This window comes from Urocampus carinirostris, chromosome 5 (assembly GCF_059441175.1).
Source record: "Urocampus carinirostris isolate Australia breed hairy pipefish chromosome 5, RoL_Ucar_1.0, whole genome shotgun sequence".
Classification (NCBI taxonomy): domain Eukaryota; kingdom Metazoa; phylum Chordata; class Actinopteri; order Syngnathiformes; family Syngnathidae; genus Urocampus; species Urocampus carinirostris.
Genome location: NC_142353.1, coordinates 8,540,001 through 8,556,686, shown reverse-complemented (window position 1 = coordinate 8,556,686; position 16,686 = coordinate 8,540,001). Strand labels below are relative to the sequence as shown.

General features: G+C 39.2%; 1 pseudogene; it reads right to left on the bottom strand.

The window, feature by feature from the left end:
* Nucleotides 1-3,773: 3,773 nt before the first annotated feature.
* Nucleotides 3,774-3,858, bottom strand: LOC148365135 (U2 spliceosomal RNA; annotated as a pseudogene).
* Between the last annotated feature and the right edge of the window lie 12,828 nt (nt 3,859-16,686).

Below are 16,686 nucleotides of genomic sequence, written 5' to 3'. Positions count from 1 at the left end.
ACGTAACTAAATTAAAAACAGTCTCAGAAAAGACAATTTACAGTCTGTGCAGCAGAGGGCAGTATTCCTCTTTCTATCAACCCTTCCATCCTTAATCTTCCTCATTGCAGGAATAAATTTGGCCGCAGGTTTTATATAGATCGCATTTAATTTCTTCCAATAAAACAGCTTCTGAGCTTCTGACAGTCGAAAGTCGAAATTAATTGATGCAGGAAGCAATTGAAGGCTGCACATAGCAGTGTTTGTTCTCCCATCACCACTTCTCATTAGAAATTCCCTGATCTAATTATGTGCACGATTGATCAGTCGAACCATTTTTGCTCTGTCTTCATTAATTGCTAATTGAAAGACACAGAAAAAGCAGTGAAACTGCCCTGTGGACCCCAAAGGAGGGAACCATGCATTTTCTTTATGCTAACAGATTAAAACGCTGCAATAGAAACGTTTAAAATGTCAAGGTGGCCTAGACCACCTTTTTACTCAATCATTTATAAATACTTTATTTAATCAGAAGCAATGTATGAATCATTAACTTACAAAATATGTGGCTGATGAACAAAATAGTGTAATTTTCATATAAACCTAACCTGTTACCAGTATTAGGTTACGAAGGAACCTCTTCTAAATGCAATAACTTTTCTCGGCACTGCATTTCTAGTACAATTTAGTAACTAAAGTGTCGTTCCGACATCGTGCCTTATTCTGCTACTTATTAAATGCAGATAAGGAATCACAACTTGCTCTGATTGCTAACTGTTCCCTCTTCGATCACGATACAGCATACAATCTGTTCCACAATCAAAGTTAAAAAAACATGCAATCCTCAATCCACCAGCAACGCCAAAACAGTGGAGGGCGTGTTTATATTTACTTAAAAAATACAAATAATACAGTAATTGTGGCGTGGTCTCAAGGGCAGAGTATGAGAGCGCTGAATTTCTCTTTACATTCTCCTTACTGTATATACTTGGATCTAAGCCTTATTTACAAGTACGCGGTGTACATGAAGTATATCAGCTTTTACCATGGATTTATATTTTTTGTGCGAACTACAAGTTCAAACTAATTTCAATTACTTTTAACTCATAACAAGAAGTTAATCCTAATTTTTGAAATGATTGTCAAAAACAGCTATTGATTTGGCTGATAACAAGAATGATGTGCGAACGATAGAGAGCAGAAGACTGGAGTTGCAATTGTCTGTTGACTTTTTGTAACGCCTCAGAAAAGGTATTGGAAACTTGCTTTGGAATGTCAAAAAAAACACATTGCAACAATTATCAGATTTTAGATTTGTGTCAATCTCAAAGGCGTCCAGTATATATTCTGCTAATAAACAAAAAGTGAATAAGGTATTTGCCTGCTAAACCTAGCATGATGGGCCACATTTGGCAGCAATGATATATCTTGATAAAGAGTCAAAACAATGTGAAGGAATTTTGACCCACTCTTCTTTGCAAAACTGTATTGAATTTGCTGTATTGGAGGATTTTCTAGCATGAACTGCCCGTTTAGGGTCAGACCACAGCATCACTAGGATTTAAATCCCATCTCTGACTTGGCCACTCCAGAACCTTCCTTTTATTTAAGCCATTCTGAAGTGGGCTTGCTGGTGTCTTTCGGATTATCCGCCTGCTGCATGGTCCAAAAAAGCTTGAGTTTGAGGGCACAGACTGGTAGACAGACGTTCTCTTTCAGGATCCTCTGGTCGGAACCAAAATGAATAATTTTGTCACCTACAGCAAGCTGTCCAGGTCCTGGGGCTGAAAAGCAGCCAAGTTAGGATCTCTGTTCATGACTCCATTATAAAAAAATACACTCGCCAAAATGGTATCTATGGGAACGATTCCAAGCAAAAACCATTGCTGTCACAAAAGAACACAAAGGCTCCTCTCAGATTTCCCAAACACCATCTTGATTATCCTAAAGACTTTTGGAGAAATATTTCTGTGTTAAAAAATGAGCTTTTTGGAAGGGTTACAGCCTGTTACATGTGGCACTGAAATGGCACAGCATTGGACAAAAAGAACATGATGCCAACAGTAAAGCTTGGTGGTGGCAGTGTGATGCTCTGGGCCTGCTTTGCTGCCTGAGGACAAAGACAACTTGCTGTGGTTGACGGAAAAATGAATTCTTGTGTTGACCAGAAGATCCTGAAGGAGAACATCCGTCTATCAGTTTTTGCCCTCAAACGCAAGCAGCCTTGGATCATGCAGTAGGACAACGATCCGAAACATTCGCGCAAATGGACCTCCGAATGGCTCATAAAAACAAAGTTTCTGGGGTTTTTAAGTCAAAGTCCGCATTTAAATCCAATTGAGATGTGGGTGTGTGACCTTAAACAGGCAGTTCATGCTAGAAAACCCTCCAATATGGTACATTTTAAACCATTTTGCAAAGAAGAGTGGGACAAAATTCCTCCAGAGCCTTGTGAACGACTCATCAACAATTATCGGAAACTTTGCTGCCAAAGGTGACCCAACATGCTACTAGTATAGGTTTAGGGGGCAATTACTTTAGGTCCACCTAGGTTTTGATTTTTTGTGCCTTGAAGATTAAATCAACAATTCAAAACTGCATTTTGTCTTTCCTTTGGTTGTCTCTGTGAGACATTAAATTTGATTTGATGATCTAAAACCTTTGTGAGGAATAAATGTGCAAAAAAAAACAACAACACATAAATGAGGAAGGGGGTACATACCTTTTCATGACACTGTATGGAGGGATGTAATTTTTTTATTGACCAAAACTTTAGGGTCATAATGACAAAAGAGAACGGTGAACAGGCTCATGTGACACCATAGAAGGAAATGGCCAAAGTGTTCTCAATTTTTCTCAAATTTCACATCTCCGAGTTCTTACTTTGGTTTCCAGGGCTTTACCTATTTACTGTAATGGCTGTACTTAAAGTTATTTCAAGGGAACGTTTTTTGCACTGTGACACAAGCTGTATTTCGACAAATGTGTTTTTCCCCTTAGGTTTATGTGTCATTTTTTTCAACTTTGTGGAAAAAAAATTGGTGGAATATTGAAATATGTCACTGCATTTTTATTCATATTGTATGAGTTTTCCAGGACTTTACTTTTGATTATTCTAATAATAGTATTATCATTTCATTAATTTAGTCGTAATAGATACATTTTATAATTTATCCATAGGTCTTAATGTATTTCTGTTATTTTTTTACAACATGTTTATGTATTTTTAACATGATTATTTTTTCTCCATTTTTGGGGTTTACATGAATTATTTTGGGAGTCCGGGAACGGGATAATTGATTTTCAGTTATTTCTTGACTTGAACTGTCTTCATTGTCATAGACATCAACGTTGCGAAACATTGTAAGCAACAATATTGCACATAGAACTCCAGGGTAAACATGTACTAAAGACTTTATGGGGAAGCACTAGAAAAAAATATCAGGATGACAGGCGGAAGCAGATATTTACAATGTACTGCTTAGAGACTGGCCTGAGTTATAATAGTGCAATGTTCGTGGATGAAAAATAAGAGTGCATCGTAACAATATTACAATGAAAAGAAATGCAATAACATTTCACAGCAGCAAAAAAATAAACCACAGTTGTGTGCTCTTGTTTTGGGTGGGGGGGATTTTGTAAGGGTTATTGTTCTATATTCTTTATCAATTATCCATTATCCATTTTCGGTCAAATCATAATACACTACAAAGCCACGGGCCGAGACACTTGTACTCAGCCAAGAGGCCGAGTCAAGGTCCTAGCCACAGAGCCATGCAGCGATAAGTGCGAAAGCACCGTTCCCGGAGGTACTGCAATACCGGGCCGATGCCTGGAGTGGACAGAGCAAGCTCTTATTCCATCTCCGAATTGCAAAAAATGGGTAAGGGGCTGATTCAAGGTCCTGACCAATCCAGGTCCTACTCAGTTCAACAACCACAAACGGCATGGCCCTAAAAGGAATTTGTCTCTGACCCTGCACGTCTCAGTTTTGAGGGACCTGTTGTGCCTACCAGAAGAAAACAGGTCAAAGAGGGTTAATAAGTGTCTTTATAATGTAGATGGCATTGCTACGGTATTGGGGATGCGTCTGTGTTTGCCCTCCTGGAGTCAAGTATGACTTCCTTGGATTTGTATCTGTGTTAAGTAATAGTTTATTTTCCCAGCACCACTTTGTCAGCACCTCCATCTCCTTTCTGTATGCGGTCTCATCCCCTAAAGCGACAGGTCCCACCAGGTGGTGTTATCAGCAAACTTCTTTTGGGGATTTCATTCAAGATCTGAGAAATTTAAGGTTAAAGTTCGATATGGGAATTATTTAATCTAGATATGTAGAGGGGCCTTCGTATATGTTAAGTTACTCAATATAATGTAATTACCAGGACAGTGTGTCAAAGAGGTGTTATACTTTCCAAACAGTTTCCCACTTTTCTATATATTGTTGTTAAGTCAGACGACGTTTCTGTCCAACTTTGCCATCCTTCAAGATTCCCTTACTGTCGTGTTTTTGAATGCGCAGTTCTCGATAACCGAGCCAATTTGCTCATTAACTGGACAAGGTGTCAAAAGTATAGTCACAGTTTGCAATTCCATAAAACTGTATTTATTTATATAAAAGTGAACTATTGAGCTTTGAGAGTTGAAATACTAATCCTCAACTTGAGAGTCAAAGTCGTTTCATTATAATATATTATATGTGTTTCATTCATATTGTGAAGAATTATTCCTACAAACTTTACAAAACCAAGAAGAAGGAGATGTAGCAGTTCATTTCACATTTGCTCCAATTTTATTCCGGTACGGTCATTAAGTTGTCTTCCAAGCAGTGCTCGCGCAAGGTAACATTTACTGCAGGAGAACAGCGGGAATAATTACCTATGTGCGACTTGATGAGAAACGGTTGATTGGCGCGCAGATTACAGAGCATCCTCCTGTGTCCATTAATCAAACGCATTGGAATTAACTTTCAATTGAGTTTTGTACTGTTTGGAAACTGGAAAAAATATTTGAACAATGTTTATTACAATCGTTTATAAAAGGAAATAGTTCCGTTTCTATTTTAATGTCACGGACCAGAAACGGAGACGGGACCCAATTGCGTCCGTTTACTCAGCTTTATTTAGGGCTGGTCACACAGTCGTTTGCGTCTGTATCGAGGCTGAATCACGGCCAGAAATTTCTGCCTGTGAAGCAGACGCTGTTGGACGCTTTAAGATTGCCATACAGACGAGATACAGCAGTGCTTTACACGCAGTCGGAGATTCACATGCGGTTGGCAGCGTGAAAAAGTTTTGCGCTGCTCAAAACTTTAGGGCCCGGTCACCTAGCCTTTCACGGGCGTATCGAGGCTGAATCACGGCCAGAAATTTCTGACCGTGAAGCAGACGATATTGGACGTTTTGAGATCGCAATATAGACGAGATACAGCAGTGCTTTATATGCAGTCGGAAATTCACACGCGGTTGGCCGCGCGAAAAAGTTTTGCGCTGCTCAAAACTTTAGACCACGTGTTAACCGCGGGCGGCACACGAGGTAATGACACGGAAATGACGCGGAACGACGTGCTCTGGCCGCGGCCAGGGCGTGGTTACACATGGGTAGGACGGGAAATATCAGCGGGTAATCGTGAGCGGTGTTATTACGTGAAATTAGCGTGTTACGCGTGTGACGGTCAAACGCCTTTCTCCGCGTATATACAGCGCGATTTGCCGAGCACACGTCAGTTGTGCTCGAGACGTCAAGGGGTGGACATGGATCCCCGTCACCGTAGTGACCTCGTCTTAATCCATTTTTATTTCTTGACATTTCTTTTCATTTGATAACAAGATAATAAAATAAAAATGAAAAACTAGTACAATAATAACATATTGGCTTCTTTGGTGACATAGCTTGAAATCTTGATCTTCACTGGACTGTGTCTTGAGCGGTTATGATTTCTACAGCCCGGTGCTATGCCGAGAAATGCATCCCTGCCGAGATTTGCATCCCCTCGCTACTACAACCACTTTTACCTCGTTTTGTCTCACTTTTAGGGAATGTAATGGCGAACATATAACCAAATCCACTTCGTCTTGCATTTGTTGGGAATGTAATACAACATGAACCATTCCGTCTTTGTTTTTGTTGTGAACGTAATCGAACGGTAATGCACTCCGTATATAAATCACTTTTGAGAACTGTTATGCACTCTACCGCAAAGCTTATTATGCAGGAATAAGCTTTATGGTAGAGTGCATAACAGTTTCAATACGAGCGATTTGAATAGAAAAAGGCAAAATAAACATGTTACCTGCTCAAAAGTGATTTGTATACGGCGTGCATTACCGTTCGATTACATTCACAACAAATACAAAGACGGAATGGTTTAAGTTGTATTACATTCCCAACAAATGCAAGACGAAGTGGTTTTGGTTATATGTTCGCCATTAAATTCCCTAAAAGTGATATAAAAGTGAGATAAAACGAGGTAAAAGTGATTGTAATAGCGAGGGGATGCAAATCTCGGCAAGGATGCCTTTCTCGGCATAACGCCGGCTCGGCAGCTTTTATACCCGTGGTCCACACGAGAAAATGACGCGGAAATGACGCGATGAGGAAGCGGAACAGTCGCTGGCGTCTGTTTTGCGGGCATACCACCGATGAACAGCGGGTTGGCAAATTTTGCGCATTTTCCATCGCGGGCAACCACGGGCAAAAAAAAAAAAAACGCAAAATTTTACCCGCGATACAGACGCAAACGGCTGTGTGACCGGGCCCTTAAAAGGAGGAAAGGGCTTGTACCCACGATCCGGTGATCGGCGGTCACTGGTAGCACATCGCTTGGAACACGGAAGTGGCATTGTCGAGATTGAGGAAAAAACAGGTTGATGGCCGGGACGGAGGAGCAAAAATGTAAAACGGGTTCAGAAAAGAGGTCGGCACTGGGCATCAGACGGGAAATAGGGCAGGATAGAGTCAGAGGAGTCAAAAAGGGCTTGCCTTGCGTGTAGTTAAGGTTCGCAGACGAACTGACAAATGTTGACAGGAAGGCGGGGGTTTAAAAAGAGGTCAACAGCCAATCAGCGTCTGCGGCTGTTGGCGTCAACGGAGCGGACTCAGGTGCACCGCATCAGTGACATTTAATGAGGTATCTGAATCTGGATTGATCATGTATAGGTTGACAGTATGAATGGATGGAGTGTCAGCTTACTTCGGGGTTAAATTTTTCACCTCAAAGCTGTTGTCGAATGTTTTGATTTGTCTGCGTTTGTCTTCTTTCACGACTCCCCCTCTCCTTAGTCCTCTGACTCTTTGGTTCCTTGCTAGTTCCTTGCCTTTTTTGTTACAGCGCTCACAGTGTATTGAACCCCTGTCTGACCTCCTGGACTACAAATACTGCCTGATAAACTCTTGGACCGTCGGCTTCGCTGCTTGAACCCTTGGATTTCCGAACTGTCTCACACATTTGTTAACATTGGATTGCCTCTGGTGTTTTTGATATTCTTTCCTTGCTGCCTGCCTTTACGTGTGACGAACCCTCCCTCTATAGAAAGCACACTGTAAACATTTAGAAATTAATAACTGGCACCAATATCATGTTTTTCTTTTTTTTTTTCTTGGTCATTTTAAAATTAGAATTATCATGGGGTCCAAATTAACAGTTTTGTGGTCCAAATGGCTCAGGAGCTAGTACAAGTGGTCCATTTTGGTTAATACTTTTGCTGTAGTTTTTAATACTTCTATATGTTTGCGAAGGGCATACATTATCTGATGGTGGAAAACATTTATATATATATACAGTATATATATATATATACTGTGTGTGTATATATATATACTGTGTGTATATGTATATACTGTGCGGCACAGTTCTAAGGTCTTGGGAACCTCCTGTGTGGGTTCAAATCCAGCTACCGGACCTACCGTGCGGAGTGTTTATGTTTTCACCGTGCTTGCGTGGGTTTCCAGGCACTCCGGTTTCCTCCCACATTCTAAAGACATGCATTTCAGGTGGATTGGCCGGTCCAAATTGTCCCTAGGTGTGAATGGGCGAGCGAGTGTCTGTCCCTGTGTGGCCTGCGATTGGCTGGCAACCAGTTCAGGGTGTCCCCTGCCCACTGCTCGGTGATTGCAGGGATGGGCTCCAGCACCCCCGCGACCCTACTGAGGATAAGCGGTGCAGCTAATGAGATGAGATAATGAGATATCATTTCATTTTTTGCAATGCAAACTTAAACACTTCATCAAACCAAATACATATAATGTATTACTTCATGAGCAAATTATGAGTATGTAAAGAGGAAAAAAGTATTTTGCTGCCTTTTATTATCAAAGGTGAATGTTACATTTCCTGATTACTGGAAGAAAGAAACGCTATTGAGCAACGGGATTTTTTGTTATTGCAAAGATAAGATTCAGCAATTCTCTACGGCACACTGGATAAAAAACACCGCCTTACATCAACATTTCAATTGTTTTATAGTCCGACGCAGCTTTACTCCTAGCCATTCTGTAGCACCTAGGCTTCGACATAGCCAATATCAAATATTATTGAATCCATCCATTTGTGTTAAATAAAAATAGTCAAATGTAAAGATCTGACAGTTCCATTCCACTGCTTATTAGAACATGTGGTTTTGTTTGTAACTAAATGTTCTATTTTTGTGCAATAAAGCTGGTGCTGTAATGGTTGACATGCTTCTTTCCATGCACCCTGCAGTGGCAAACCTAACCTCCAATCAGCCCGTGTGCTTTTGTGTGCGTGCAACCTAAAATTATGAATGAGAAATGGTGCAAATAACCTACAGTTCTCTGCACCCGCATTGACCTCGGCCTTCGCAATTCCCCAAACCATTCAGCCTCCCTCTGTGCACACTTTGTCCACCACACAACCCCGCCGTCCCTCCTCTTTGCTTTTCTTCCTGCTCACACTCACATTGCCGCTTCCTCTGCAGACCTATGTGATTATTTCCTCTGCAAGACATATTCACGTAGCCCTCTATCTTTAATTGGAATCGTGCAAAAGGTGGTTTCTGACTCTGGGGAGCAGGCACACTGCTTTCATGTTGTCTGCTCTCGGCACAGCGTTTTTGGTCATTCCCTCCAACCCTCAACCAATGGAAAGGGCAACGTGCCAAGAAAATTGTTGACCATAACCACATATCATATTATTTCTTGCAGTGATGTGATAGGATTACTATATTTTTAACATTAAAAGCCTTGGATTTATAGGGCTGAATAATGATTATAGTAAAAAATAAAGACACACCTAAAAATGAAAATAATGGCATTTTGTGTGTGTGTGTGTTTGTTTGTTTATTTCTTTTAATCCATACATCCATTATCTGCACCGTTTATACTCACTAGAGTCATAGCACATATGTTATGGGTCTGCAGAACTTCATTGGTCTTGGGCATTCCCAATATATATATATATATATATATATATATATATATATATATATATATATATATATATATATATATATATATATATATATATATATATATATACTGGGAGGTCGCTGGTTCAAGCCTCGGCCGAGTCATACCTAAGACTTACAACATTGCTACTCATTGCCTCCCTGCTTGGCGCTCGGCATTAAGGGTTGGAATTGGGTGGTTTGGTCACCTAATGACTCCCAACACAGCAGTTGGGTCTAAAATGGCGGCACCCTGTTTGGCTGCGGCTGCATCGGCTCGCTACAGTTTAACTGTACGGGTCAGGTGTATCGACATTTTGTTCTGTGTGCATGGTTACATAGAATGACAATAAAAGTAAATTATATTCTATTCTATTCTTCACTTTGACCACAAGAACCATAAAAGCAAAACAGTTTTGTTTTTTTTGAGAGGGCGACACTATATATTTTAAGACAGGATTCATCAAAACCACCATACCCGCCTTCCAGACAAAAGCTAATTGTTCATCACATCTTATTTCACTGCGTGACTTTTGATTATATGATAATGTCCATAAAATAATAGTAACGCCAGAGTGTCCTATATCATTATAAATATACCACTTAAAAGTATCTATTTATCTATCTTTCTTCCTGCATTTACTTGTGTGTGAGTGTTGAGGCTCATTTTGATCTTTATTTTTGTCCTAAATAATGGTTTCAAAGCAAGGTGTAATCAAAGTTGTTGCACAAAATACTGCAAAGATATCTATGTATTTATCTTATTTGTGTGTATAGCTCCGCCCATTCCTACCGCTTACCCAATCAATTACTTTGGGTGCTTTGAGAGTTTTGGCGTGTTTCCAGTTTGTTCTGTGGGTTTTTAATTATAAACTGTCTATAAACAGTGAACCTTAACTGTCTAATGAGCTTGCATGTAAGGTTCCTTAGGAATGCACAACCAAAATGGTGTCTGTTGACCTGACACCTTGACTGTAAACTGTAGTTAAAACTGCTCTATATATACTATCAACTTTTTTGTTGCAAATTCTACATTCGTTTTTGCGTGTAACAATGAAATACATAATTACTTATGCTCTAATTTTTTCTCCGAGCCATAGGTTGCCGACCCCTGCCCTAAATGCTTCCCATAACTTCCATTCAAGGTCTGGATTTTGGTTGAATGTGTTTTGCTTCTTTATAAAATATCTCCAGTTCAGTTAGGTTTGATTATTTCTGAGCAGCCCACTTTAAACCACACCAGAGATTTGTAATATTATTCAGGTCTCGGGACTCACATGGCCATTTCAGAATATTGCACTTCTGAATGGCTTCGTAGAATTTAAGTGTTTAAGGTTGTTGTCTTGTTCAAGTATTGAGTCTCGGTCAAACCTAACTTTGTTATTGAATCCTGATTATCACTGACTTTAATCCATGGGGCAGGCAAATGAACAACATTGCCAGTACCAGCACTGGACAAACACTGGGGGTGTTCTCCAAAATTGTATTGTTCTGCCTTTGATAAACCTATAGTGTGGTCTTTAAGCACCCTCTTTGGTTAACATGTTAGTTGTTTGTTGCAAAAAGAAATGAGGAAAAAAGACACAAAACTTCGATGGCAGGCCAGATGCTGACCTTTGAACGCTTGTTGTGAGTCATTTATCTGATTTTTTATGTTATTTTTGCTTCATAAAAGAATTGTCCATCAGTCGAAAACCTTTTGTGATTACTCGACTAAAGATATCCGTCCATGGTTATGTTTTGTACAAAATTGTATTCTATTGTTTGATTGTTGTTAGCATGTCTTAGCTTAGAATATATCCGTGTGGTTAATTAGTGGGATCTTGTTGTACTTTGTATTTAGTTTTAAAACTTAAAAGGGTAATAGTAAGGACTTTGCCCGAATAAATAGCAACTAAAAGCAAATGAGTCCACTTATTGCTGTGCTCTTCTTTCCCATGCATGTGCTACGTGTTATGTCCAAATTACCAAATGTTAGGTTCATCACAATAACCTAAAATGAAGCCTGCTTGTCCAAATGTGCCTTAGAGTACCCTAAGCCGACTCCTTAAATCACTGGGTTTGTATGATCCTTTATTTGACATATTTAACTAAAATTGCCGATCAACACTAATGGTTTTATCAAATGAAAGCTTAAAAATTATCAGATGGTGCCCAAACCTTTTCACAAGACTGTATATAATTTGTCTCATGCAAGAAAAACAATTGATCAATCATTTCAAAAGCCACATATTGTAAACAATTCAGAGCCGTCAGTAGATGGATGGGAGAATAACCGACAGGCTTTTAAATAATCTTTTCAGCGTCCCTGACTGTAAGTAATATGGATGCTTCGTTATCTTTGATTGGATTATTTTTGTGCCGGGATATGTTCCCTTGATTTCGCTCTTTTCATTATTCTTTCAAATTACCTGCAGTCTCACTCATCAAGCGCGGGTAACTGGCAATATATAATTGCTTTGTTTATTAAAAAGAATAAAGAAATTAACACTGATCTCTAGTGTTCTCTTATAATAAGACAAACAGTAACGTTTACGTTCATATCAATCTGGAAAAAAAAAACATTAAATTCTGGCGCGGGATATTTAATTAGCCTTTCTGAGGTTTTATATTTGCCATGAATATTTCAATGATTCAACACCCTATTGAATTCAGATCACGTCTTTTGATCAGGACATCACAAGTAAATTTTGTATGCATTGAAAAACCAGATGGATAAGGCTCATTTGGCTTCTGGTATGTAATGTCAAAACCTTACTGCATTAAAGTCCTTGTGTCGGTCTTTCTACAGTGCCGCAAGTTTCCTCTCCTAGGGGATTCATACTGTAAGACATCTTCTTTTATGCGTTTGTCCAATCTTTGAGAAAAAAAGAACAAGAGACACAGTTTCACTTGAATGAGGAAACCACACTGCTCTGTTGCACATTTGATCACAAGCTCATGTTTTCACCAACTGTTTCTAGGGAGGTCCTGCCTTTATTTTCTATAAGCAACAAATAACTCTACCCAACAAATAGTGCCGTGTGATGTAGAGTAAGGACATTACATGAATTTGCATGGCAACAACTTATTAAACCATTTTTAAGGAAAATAGTTTATGTATGTGAATGATTTCAAAGTTACAATCTGACAGTGCTAGCATGCAGAGTGACATCGTCAGTGGCCCCCCCCTATACATTTCAGTTAGGCATTTCATCTTAAACACACAGCCAGGCAAGCCATACCTCCTCTCCTGGAAAGCAATGTGTAATATGCGTCTTAAATAATTTGCATATTATATATTATTAGAAACACCAAATATTACACAACACAGAAAACTATATCGGTAGCCGTGACCTTAAGTCTTTCTGATAGTTTTCCCATGACCTTCATACTTCAATAATCTGGAATTATGGCTTTTAGTTTTGGTGTGCCATCCCTATGAAAAATGTCTGGAGGTGCCACTGGACATCAAACCAATACTTTATTTCAAACTGTAGCACACTTTAAGACAGTGATGTGGACATATATTTTTGGGGACTGGGTGCTTAACCTCTAAAAGGGCCCTTTTTCTGAGGAAACAGAGGTTGGGGCTATAGCACCAGACAGCTTCTATCTGTGCAAACCACCAATCCAAGGTCACAGTGTTTTCCCATTTTCAGTGATGCAAAGACACACAACTCAACATTTTCTCCCATAAAATTACAAGCCAAGAGAGGCCAAAATTAGATCTCATAACAGTAACAGCAGTTCTTCGACTTACCTCGGTGTCTTAAAACAATTTGTAATTAGAACAGTGACATCCTTGCATATTAAACAGTGACACTTTTCCTTGCAGATCGTCTTCCTTTTTATTTCTGGATTATGCAACATCGCAATAAAACGAAATGAGCTAAAGGCTATTAACCTCCGTTGAGCCACAAAGAGGCCGGGCTATTCCTTTCAAAAATAAATAGATAAATAATTGTGTTGTGTCCTCACAAAACACAAATTTTCAGCTCAAGGTTAGTGTGACTACCAGACAACATCACTATGAATAGTTGAGCACAAGGGGCTAAGCAACGTGTTCCTGATCACCTGACATGCAAATTTACGGCCTTAAAAGTACTCTCCATCCTTGCACTTGTCACTAATGCGGCAATGTGTGCTCGCCCATCGGCGTTAAGTTTATATATTATCACTTTGACCCTGAGGCTAACAGCTAAGCCCCAGTTCTGTCCACCTCAACTTATCTCATTCATATCGCACCTCTGAAAACTCAGCCCCTCTACGCTGCTGTGGGAGCTGGAAATTTGCCTAATGACCTAACTACAGTACATTTTAATAATAAACCCTTTAATGTGGATGGCATAAGCTGCTGCTCTCTTGTCCATCAATGCAACAGCTCCGACTGTACGTCGAATCTCTTTTAATATTTTTAGATGTTTTCATAAAATTATAACAGTATGCATTTTTTAATAAATACATAATAATAATAATTCTTTTTTGGGGATTGATTTTTAATGTAGGACACCTGCAAAGGAGATTGCATATGATGCCAGTTGTTTTTTTTGGACTATGATATTGCACTGTTATTTATCATTTTGACTATAATGCACTCTTTACATGTTTGTAACCATCAGCCAATAATGTTCCTCTTATTTGATTACCACAACCTTTAGGGTGGATCTGTATTTTGTAACCTAGGATATTTAATAAAAAAAGAGCTCAGGGAATGGCTTTTACAACAGATTTCAAATGTTGTATTGTGAGGGTTCTCCTTGCAAGTTCAACATTTTGTTATGTCTTCACTCTTTATTTTGAATGTCTACTAAACTATAAACCTTTCAATAGTAGAAACTAAAATTATTTAACAATAGTTATACTAACTAGAATCCCTTCCTTGTGCTATAATTTTTACTGTGTGTGTGTGTGTAAATATATATATATATATATATATATATATATATATATATATATATATATATATATATATATATATATATATATATATATATATATATATATATATATATATATATAAATATATATTGATTTTGATTTTATTTATACTTGTTCTCGATCTTTGAAACATATCATAAATGAATGTTGCTGTTTATTAACGTTTCTACTTTCCCGAATGCCCCATCTAGCCTGTTGCCAGCCGGGAAACAAATCAAGGTATCAAGGTGCCTCTTTAGGATATTTATGAACTTTCTTTAAGAATTGTAATGACACCTGAGTTTTTGTTAACTGAACCTGAAATTACAACTTGGCACAAAGATTTGCATCCATTGTCTACTTTTTAAAAACAGTGAGGTTAATATTCTAGACTACTTGCTTTTATTTATTTTTCGGTACCTTCTTATATGTGGTTCTCAACAAATGTCCTAAAAATTGACAAACATTTTGTAGGACTGGAAAAAAACGTCATCAATAAGCGACTGACCAAACCACCACTTCACGAAATCAGCAAATTGGGTTTTGGCGGAAAAGTCAGTATGGATGATTACAATTTTTAAAAATCTGAGTTCAACAAACAAATGAAACAAAAGTTAGGCAGAGCAGCTTTGTTAAGGGTTTTATGAAATGAAATGAAATGATCTGCATTTATATAGCGCTTTTCAAGTCAATGAAGACTTCCCAAAGCGCTTTACAATGTGCTTCATATTTACCCATTCACACACACTCACACACCAATAGCGGCCATGCAGCCATGCAAGGCGCCAACCTGCTTATTGGGGGCATAAGGGGTTCAGTGTCTTACCCAAGGACACTTCGACATGTGACACGGAGGAGCCGGGATTCGAACCTGCGATCTACCGCCTGAGCTATGAAAAAAAATCCAAACCAATGTCGATGACGAAACTTTGGCAAAGTATTGTTATTTCAGGACAAGAGCTGCGAGACTTTAGCTTTAGCAAAATGATCATATTAGAAATTTATATACAATTAATAACCGTTCCCGCTTATGGCCTAGGAGCAGAACTCAGCTATTGTTGACTATTGTTTTTCTAAGACTTACAATTTCTTTTACATATGTACCCCAAAATGCAATCCATACAATAGGTATGTACTTACTATTGACACCCTCGTTTTCACTAATGTTCCATATTAAACCTAATTGCATATGATATCATTTGAATCCGTTCAAACCAAATGAAACAAACACCCACTTTTCTGGATTGGTGCTGTCACACACCACAAGGGCACATGACGCATGGAACTGAATGTGTTGAATGGCTGATGTGGAATCAACGAGTGAGATGACTAACGGAGAGCTGGCGATGACCCAGGTTAATACGGCTAAAATACTGGAGCGCCAGCGCCTGCATTTCTACTTTTATTAGTTGCGAGCAAGCTGGGTGCTGAATGCAAAAAAGCTGATGTCTTTAGAGAGTCTTTGTCAGGGATCAGTGAGTATGTGGCTGCCGCGTAAGCTGCTAAATCGAGGCCCTGCAGCTGATTCAGTTGTAACAGTTACTCCCCCCCTTTGCGTTCAGACCTCAAATCAAATCTAAAGCTTTTGTAGTGGAACTTACATGCTGCTGGAATCCCAATTAAACACCCTGCTGAGGCAAAAAAGTTATGAATGTATGTTAGACGAAACGGGAACTGCGGGGCTAGAAAGGAAACGTACAGGCGAGCTACATCATTAAAGCACAAAGGGCGGAAGATGGAGAAGAAAGCGTTTCATCTGTCAACCGTCAGACTTTTCTCTGCTCACTTTTCCACATTGTGGGCGATAATTATGGCAACTTTGTGAAATAGTACTGCTAAACACCTAAGAACTAGTGTCTGGTAAAATTTGCCTTGCGTTGAACCTTTTGGGAGAAAAAAATCCTTTACAGACATTCTTAATAGTTGTTTACCTAAAGCACAGTCAAACCAAGAACCATATTTTCCACACGGTAAGAGGCACCGGATTATGTGGTGCACTCTCTCAAAAAGCATTTTGTGAAATATTCTTCATATATAAGGTGCACTGGATTCTAACGCGTATGTGATCAAAACTACACGTAATTTTGCACAAAATATTACCATAAACAAAAATATTTATTCAAGTTATTTGTCATGATTACTGATTCGGGGGACCTGCGGCTGCCCCGTTGGCGCCAACAGCCACGGGACCTGATTGGTTGTTGGTCTCTGCTTTTGCTCCCCCGTCCCGGCCAGCGACCTGAATTCTCGCTGTCAACGACTACCCTCGCTCGACACGGAAGTGCCACTTCCGCGTTCTTGCCATCTGCTACCCGTGACCTACGATCATCGGATCGTGGATGCATGCACTGCTCTCTTTCTTAATAAAATTTGAGTAAAACGAATGCTATTGGGTCGGTCTACGTTC